General features: G+C 46.9%; 4 non-coding genes and 2 pseudogenes across 4 annotated transcripts; all 6 read left to right on the forward strand.

Moving 5' to 3' along the window:
* The first annotated feature begins 56 nt into the window (after nt 1-56).
* Nucleotides 57-252, forward strand: LOC121312332. The gene has a single exon (XR_005949775.1). It is a non-coding gene; the product is annotated as a U2 spliceosomal RNA (small nuclear RNA).
* A 531-nt stretch (nt 253-783) lies between these two features.
* LOC121312346 lies at nt 784-902 on the forward strand. The gene has a single exon (XR_005949787.1). It is a non-coding gene; the product is annotated as a U5 spliceosomal RNA (small nuclear RNA).
* Nucleotides 903-2,927: 2,025 nt separating this feature from the next.
* On the forward strand, nt 2,928-3,125 carry LOC121312329. Its single transcript, XR_005949773.1, has one exon. It is a non-coding gene; the product is annotated as a U2 spliceosomal RNA (small nuclear RNA).
* Nucleotides 3,126-3,641: 516 nt separating this feature from the next.
* Nucleotides 3,642-3,759, forward strand: LOC121312343. The gene has a single exon (XR_005949784.1). It is a non-coding gene; the product is annotated as a U5 spliceosomal RNA (small nuclear RNA).
* A 2,122-nt stretch (nt 3,760-5,881) lies between these two features.
* LOC121312334 lies at nt 5,882-6,096 on the forward strand (annotated as a pseudogene).
* A 527-nt stretch (nt 6,097-6,623) lies between these two features.
* Nucleotides 6,624-6,687, forward strand: LOC121312349 (annotated as a pseudogene; the record flags this gene model as incomplete).

The raw sequence follows: 6,687 nt of genomic DNA on the forward strand, positions 1-6,687 counted from the left end.
AGGATTTGTGGTTTACAGTTTGTATTTATTGTTTGTGTTTTTTTTGAAAAGATTTAATAAATTTATTAAAAAAAAAAAAAAAAAAAAAGATTCTGGGGTCTTATCAGTTTAATATCTGATACGGCCCCCATAGGGTGACCGTCTATATTAAATTAAGATTTTTGGAAGCATGGAGATGGAAGCGGGGCTTGCTCCGTCCACTCCACGGATCGACCCGGTATTGCAGTACCTCCGATAGTTTTGCCAAATATACAGTAAAAGGAAAAAGATAGAGAGAGAGAGAGATAGAGAGAAAGGACAGAGAGAGAGAGAGATAGAGAGTGAGAGAGGAGACGAGAGAGAAAGCGGTTAGGTCGGGATGCTCGCGCCCGTTGGTGTGGTGGGTGTGAGGGCAGGAGGAGGCGAAGGGGGTGAGAGGGGACAGGAGGGATTTCGCGAGCGGCAAAAAGGGCGAGAAAAAAGCAACGTGTTTTGTTTTTTGTTTTTTTTTTTTTGTTTTAGTTTTTTCATAGGAAATGTGTGCGTTCTGGTCACAGCTATCAGGGACAGGCCTAACCCACGCAAGAGAGGCCAGTGTAGCAGCAGCAAGCAGCAGCAGCAGCAGCAGGAACTTTTTAACAAAAGGGAAATAGATCACACAAAAGCAGAGGAATTGTTGAACAAGGATAGACCAGAAGTTAAATAACGTGCGTGGCCTCGCTGCCGCTTGGCAGAGGGGAGGGATAACCTTTGGGCCTTTTGGCCTTTGGGCCGGCCGGAAGGGCTCGGCCGCTGAGCAAAGGCACGCTCTGGCTTCTCTACAGCTTGAATTTTATCTTTCGCCTTTTACTAAAGTTTTCCGTGGAGAGGAGCATTTACGAGTTGTACATCCAATTTTTGGACAGCCCTTCCCATCAGGGAGAGGCTACACCTGGAGTTTTAAAGCAGAACGAGCAAAGAAAGGGAGATAAGAACCTGCTAAAAAACTGGAGGCCTCGATTCCTTCCTTCCCTGTCCTTCCTTCCTTCCTTCCTTCCTTCTCCTGGGCCAAGGAGGCCGGGCGGTGCTCTGATTCGGCTCTTTTTTCCCTGCTGACGACCTGCGGCGGGCGGGCGAGCCCGGGCGGTGTGCCCGCACCCTGGTTTTGGTAAACACCCGTTGCAGCCGAGAAACTTCTCGGCCTCTTGAGACTCTGCTCAAGTGCCTGTTGGGAAGGCGACCAGGAGCCGGCTTATCATTGTTTTTGCTACGAATGCCAGGTTTCGAGAATCTGAATGGGAAAAATACCCTACGGTTTGTTTTGAAGAACAAGGAGAAGAAATGGGAGAGGAAAAGTTTCGTGAGGCAGGTGCTGTTCGGGCTCTTCGAGTTGGAGGTCAAGGATATCTTCTGCCTGACGGATTTTGAAGAAAAGGGCATTTTTGACGTGGCCTTGATGTCGGAGCAGTTGTGCGTGGACATAGTTTTGATTTTTAAAGAGAAAGAGGGCCTTGAACCAGCTTGCAGTTTCATGCTGGAACCCCTCTTTCACCTGCAATGGAGACCGGCTTATGTAAGGATGTCTACTCCCTTTGTACCAGAGGAGGACATCACAACTCGTTTAAAGACAAGGTTTGCTTTGAGGAAGGAGAAACCTGAAAAGATCCTGGACACAGATGGCATCTGGAGAGGAGTCTGGCGTTACTGGATTCGTCTGCAGCCGTCGCCAAAAGGTATTTTGTGCCATAGATTGCCTGGGCTGAGAATCGGTCCTTATTCGGGGACTGTGACTTACGCAGGCCAGCCAAAGTTTTGTTTGTAGAAATGCACGAGCAGTGAGCATCAGTGGCAGCAGAGTGCAGTGGGGTTTACTGCTCTCTAGTGCAAAGGGGAAGATCATGTGGCTAAAGACTGTAAGAAGTGGGCTGGGAGATGTAACCTGTGTTTAAAGACTGGTCATTTGTATAGAGACTGTCCTTTGGGAGTCAGAGCCAAAACTTACGCTCAGGCTGCTGGAGGATGGGAAGGAGAACAAAGAGAAGGCAAAAAAGACCGGGAATGTCAGCAAAATTGAATTGCTTTTTCCAAAATCAGAAATGCAAAAAAGAGAGTAAAGGAACAGAAGAAAAGTGAAGGTAATTTGTTCCGAAATGGTTGGGGGAGGTTCCAAGCAGGATAATAGGCTGGAACGGCACGGTCCCAAACGCTGCTGCAAGGCCAGACAAAGGAAAAGGGCGGATCAGTCTTCGAAAGAGGATTCTGGGACAAAGAAGAAGAGCTGGGGGAGTGAGGCCTCATCCATCTTCGGAGGTATGAAAAGATAAGAGAGAGATGGGAAGGAAGATATGAACACAATCTTAAATTAGTAAATTGGGAAGGCATACAGCCAAAATGGTTAGGAAATGAGTGCAAAGATTTGGGGTGGCTGTGTGCTCTAGATAGATTGCCAGTAAAGGAAAGACTGTATAGGCATCAATGTGCGGTAAACGCAGAGTGTCCAAGGTGCAAAAAGGAGGAAACAGTCTTACATGTGTTCTGGGACTGCACTTTTGCAAAGGTATTTTGGGGAAAATGTAGCAATCTTATTAGTTTGTTTTGTGATATAATTTTGAATGGGAAGGTTATCTTGTATGGGGAGGAGGTGATAAAGCTGCCAAAATTTGTATGTATTAGTCTTGAATTGTGTTTTTCTGTTGTTTGTTTATTGTGTTTGTTCTTTGATAAGACTAAATAAATTTATTATAAAAAAAAAAAATAAATCTGTTCCGACATAAGTTTAATATCTGATACGTTGGAAGATAAAAGATGTAATTAAAATGGACCGTCACATATATGGGGATGGATTTTTGTGAAAATATTTGGAGATGGGTAAGGTCTGCCCAATTCCCTAACAGCACGAGGTACGTACTGCAGGACTAACAAAAGTCATTGTGTGACAGGTTTGAGTATTTATGGTAAAGTAAAAAAAAAAATCTGTTTGAGTAAGATAAAAGTATTAATAAAAAAAAAAAAAAAAATCTGTTATTATCAGTTTAATATCTGATACGTCCACCATAGGGGGACTGTATATATTAAATTGAGTTTTGGAGAGATGGAAGCGGGGCTTGCTCCGTCCACTCCACGCATCGACCCGGTATTGCAGTACCTCCGGGAACGGTGCCCATTTCTCAGAAAGGTCAAAAGAGAGAGAGAGAGAGAGAGAGAGAGCGAGGAAGAGTGGAGAGAGAGCGCTCGAGAGAGCGACTGAGAGGCTAAAGAGGATCCTCTCTTCTCGACGAGAGAGGAGAGCGTTTGAGCGATTGAGTGACGGAGAGAGGAGAGAGCGAGAGAGCGAGAGAGCCCCACCCTCCCTCCCTTTTTCCTGGGACGCGCCGTTTTCCCGCTCTTTTCGTTCTTTTTTTTTTTTTTTTTTTTTTTTTTTTTTTTTTTTTTTCATATTTCAATAAAGTAGAAGCCCGTCCGCTTGGCGTGCGTCGGCCGGTCACATCGTCGTCGTCGACAGCAGCAGCAGCAGCAGCAGCAGCAAAGCGCCCTTTCGCCGGGGCGGAACGGCAGATGCGTTTTGGGAGGAGTTCCCTGTTTTTGTTTTGCGTGCGTGGCCTCGCTGCCGCTTGGCAGAGGGGAGGGCCTTTGGGCCTTTGGGCCTTTGGGCCGGCCGGAAGGGCTCGGCCACCAGCAAAGGCACGCTCCGGCTTCTCTACAGCTCGAATGAACCTTTCGCCTTTTACTAAAGATTTCCGTGGAGAGGAGCATTTACGAGTTCGATCCAATTTTTGGACAGCCCTTCCCCTCAGGGAGGGGCTCCACCTGGAGTTTAAAAGCAGAACGAGCACAGAAAGGGCGGTCGCCCCCGTTGGAGCCCGGCACCTTTCCTTCCTTCCTTCCTTCCTTCCTTCCTCCCTCCGCCCGCCCGAGAAGCAAGTACCACGACTGCTGCGGCGGGCGGCCGCGCCCGGGGCGTTTGGCCAAAAACATTGTGGGCATCGCTTCTCGGCCTCTTGGCTCTGACCAATTGGGTGTGTGGCTTGTCCGCAGCTTATTGGTTGCTGAAGGAAGAGAAGGCGATTGGGTAGTAAGTGGAGCTATGCAATACAGCAGTAGCAAGAATACTATCCGGTTCCAGGTGAAGGATGCTGAGCAGCAGAAATGGGACCGAAAAAGATTCGTCGACGAAATCGTCTTTGGATTGTTGCAGTTAAAGTTGGAAGAGATCCTGTGCCTGCAGGATTATGGGAAGAGAGGACTTTTTGATCTCACCTTGATGAACGAGGACATCTGCTGGGAGAAGAAGGGAGTGTTTGAGCAAAGCCCTATGGAAACAGCGAGTGAGTTCTTTTTTGAACCGATTTTTACTCTGGACTGGAAAACCTTTCATGTTCGCATGAATAGTGCCCAAGTGCCAGAAGAGGAGATCCAGAGCTTTATTGAAAGGTTTTTTGTAGTGAAGCATGGGCTAGTTAAAATAATGGATTCTGCAGGCATTTGGACTAACTGGAGGAAGTTCTATGGGAGGTTCAAGATGGAGCAGAGGAGCGGAACCCATGTAGGCCTGAAACCTGTGTTCTACATCGGGCCGAATAGAGGGATTATCAGGTACGCAGGACAGCCTGATGTTTGTTACAAGTGCTCTGCAGCAGACCACTATGCTGCAGAGTGCACAGAGACTGTTTGCAGGAACTGTAACAAGGTGGGGCACATCAGTAGAGACTGTGGAGAAAAGAAAAAATGCAATCTTTGTGGGGCAATGGATCACCTGTATAAAGACTGCGAAAAGAGGTCAAGGAGCTATGCTGAAGCAGCAGCAGGAGGAGGGAAAGAGAAAAAGCAGAGCCAAGAGACAAAACAGAAGGAGAAGGAGGAGAAGCAACAACCTGGAGCTAAGAAGAGTGGAGAGCCTGACAGACAGAAAGCTAAAACTTTTGAGTCTGGAACACAAAAGAGTGTTGGGGGTGGAGCTCAGACAGAAGGAGGCGAAATGGCGGGAAAATCAAAGCCGGAACAGACAAAAGAAAGGGGAGGAGTCCTGGGAAAAAAGGAGGAGGGAGGCCTTCAGGTGTCCACTGATGAGTCCATTCCTGTTCCAATGGAGGAAGAGGGAGGAGAGGTGCAGAGGAAGAGGAAGGAGAGAGACGGGAATGAGGAGTGGGTCAGGGAGGGCCAATCGAGAAGCAGGAGTGGAGGAGAGGAAAGCGTAACAGAGGACCTGGGAAGTGAAGCAGAGTCAAGAGGGGTAAGAGGAACAGCTGGTTCGAGTCGGAGTGAGAGTGTGGAGGAAAAAGAGAAAGGGGAAACAGAGAGCCCAAGTTGGGGTGAGAGAATGGAGAAGGAGGAAGTGAAGAAAAATAAAGTGAGTGAGGCGGAGTACCGACAAAAGGAGGAGGCCATAATGAGGACTTTTTGTGGCAAGGAGTTCGCCGAACTTCTGGAGTGGAAGGAGAGGATGAAGAAGGGAAGAATAACAGAGGCGGAGTGGAACCGTTATGAGGAAGAGAGGCGGAAAGTTTTTTTTGAGGCGTTAAAGAGGGGGAACGCTAGGAAAAAATAATGTTCTTGGTTTTCTTAGGAGGTGTATTTAGAGGTGGAGGGGTTATGTAAACGGTGTATTTAGAATTAGAGATGGGTGGGTGAGTGGGATTGTGTTTAGAGGAGTATTAGTATTTTTTTTGAATATTTGCATATATGTAAATTGAAAGGGTTTTTTTTTTTTTTTTTCTTGTGCTGTTAGATTATATGTTTAGTTTCTTAGTTATTGTTTTATATGTATTAGACAGATTTTGATTGTATGTTTTAGTTTTGTAATGATAATAAGTTTGTGTTTTTGAAATGTATAAACGAATTGTTTTTTTTGTGAAGTATTATTTAGTTTTTGTAATGGATAAGGATTTGTGGTTTACAGTTTGTATTTATTGTTTGTGTTTTTTTGAAAACTTTTAATTAAATTAATAAAAAAAAAAAAAAAAAAAAAAAAAATTCTGTTCTTATCAGTTTAATATCTGAAACGTCCCCCAAAGGGGGACCGTCTATATTAAATGGATTTTTGGAAGCGGGAGAACGGAGGCAGGTGATAGGTGCGTAGCCTGGGCCCACGCAACGTTCATGGGAGGCCCTTTGCCACGGGAAAGGAGTCTTTCCATTTTCTCTCTCGGTCAAGAGAGAGAGGAGAGGGGAGAGAGAGAGAGAGGGGAGAGAGAGAGAGAGCAGAGAGAGAGAGAGCGATAGAGCGTGTCAGAGAGAGAGAGAGAAAGAGAGGAGAGAGAGCCGAGAAGAGAAGCCCCGGAGAGGGAGAGGGGGGGAGGGGTGGAGGGACGAAGATTGGGAGGGTAGAGTAGGAGCCCCACCCTGCCGCGGCTCCCCTCCCCAACTAGGGACCTCCCTTTCCTGGGGCAGCCGTCTTTCCGCTTTTCGTTCTTTTTTTTTTTTTTTTTTTTTTTTTTTTTGTTTTTTTTTTTATTTCATTTCAGTTGCCACTAACGCACGCACGAAGGCGCAGCAGGCCAGCAGCAGCAGCAGCAGCAACGCGCCCTTTCGCTGGGGCGGAACGGCAGATGCGTTTTGGGAGGAGTTCCCTGTTTTTGTTTTGCGTGCGTGGCCTCGCTGCCGCTTGGCAGAGGGGAGTGCCTTTGGGCCTTTGGGGCGGCCGGAAGGGCTCGGCCACCAGCAAAGGCCCGCTCCGGCTTCTCTACAGCTCGAATAAACCTTTCGCCTTTTACTAAAGATTTTCGTGGAGAG

The sequence above is a fragment of the Polyodon spathula genome, unplaced genomic scaffold, assembly GCF_017654505.1.
Source record: "Polyodon spathula isolate WHYD16114869_AA unplaced genomic scaffold, ASM1765450v1 scaffolds_3822, whole genome shotgun sequence".
NCBI lineage: Eukaryota > Metazoa > Chordata > Actinopteri > Acipenseriformes > Polyodontidae > Polyodon > Polyodon spathula.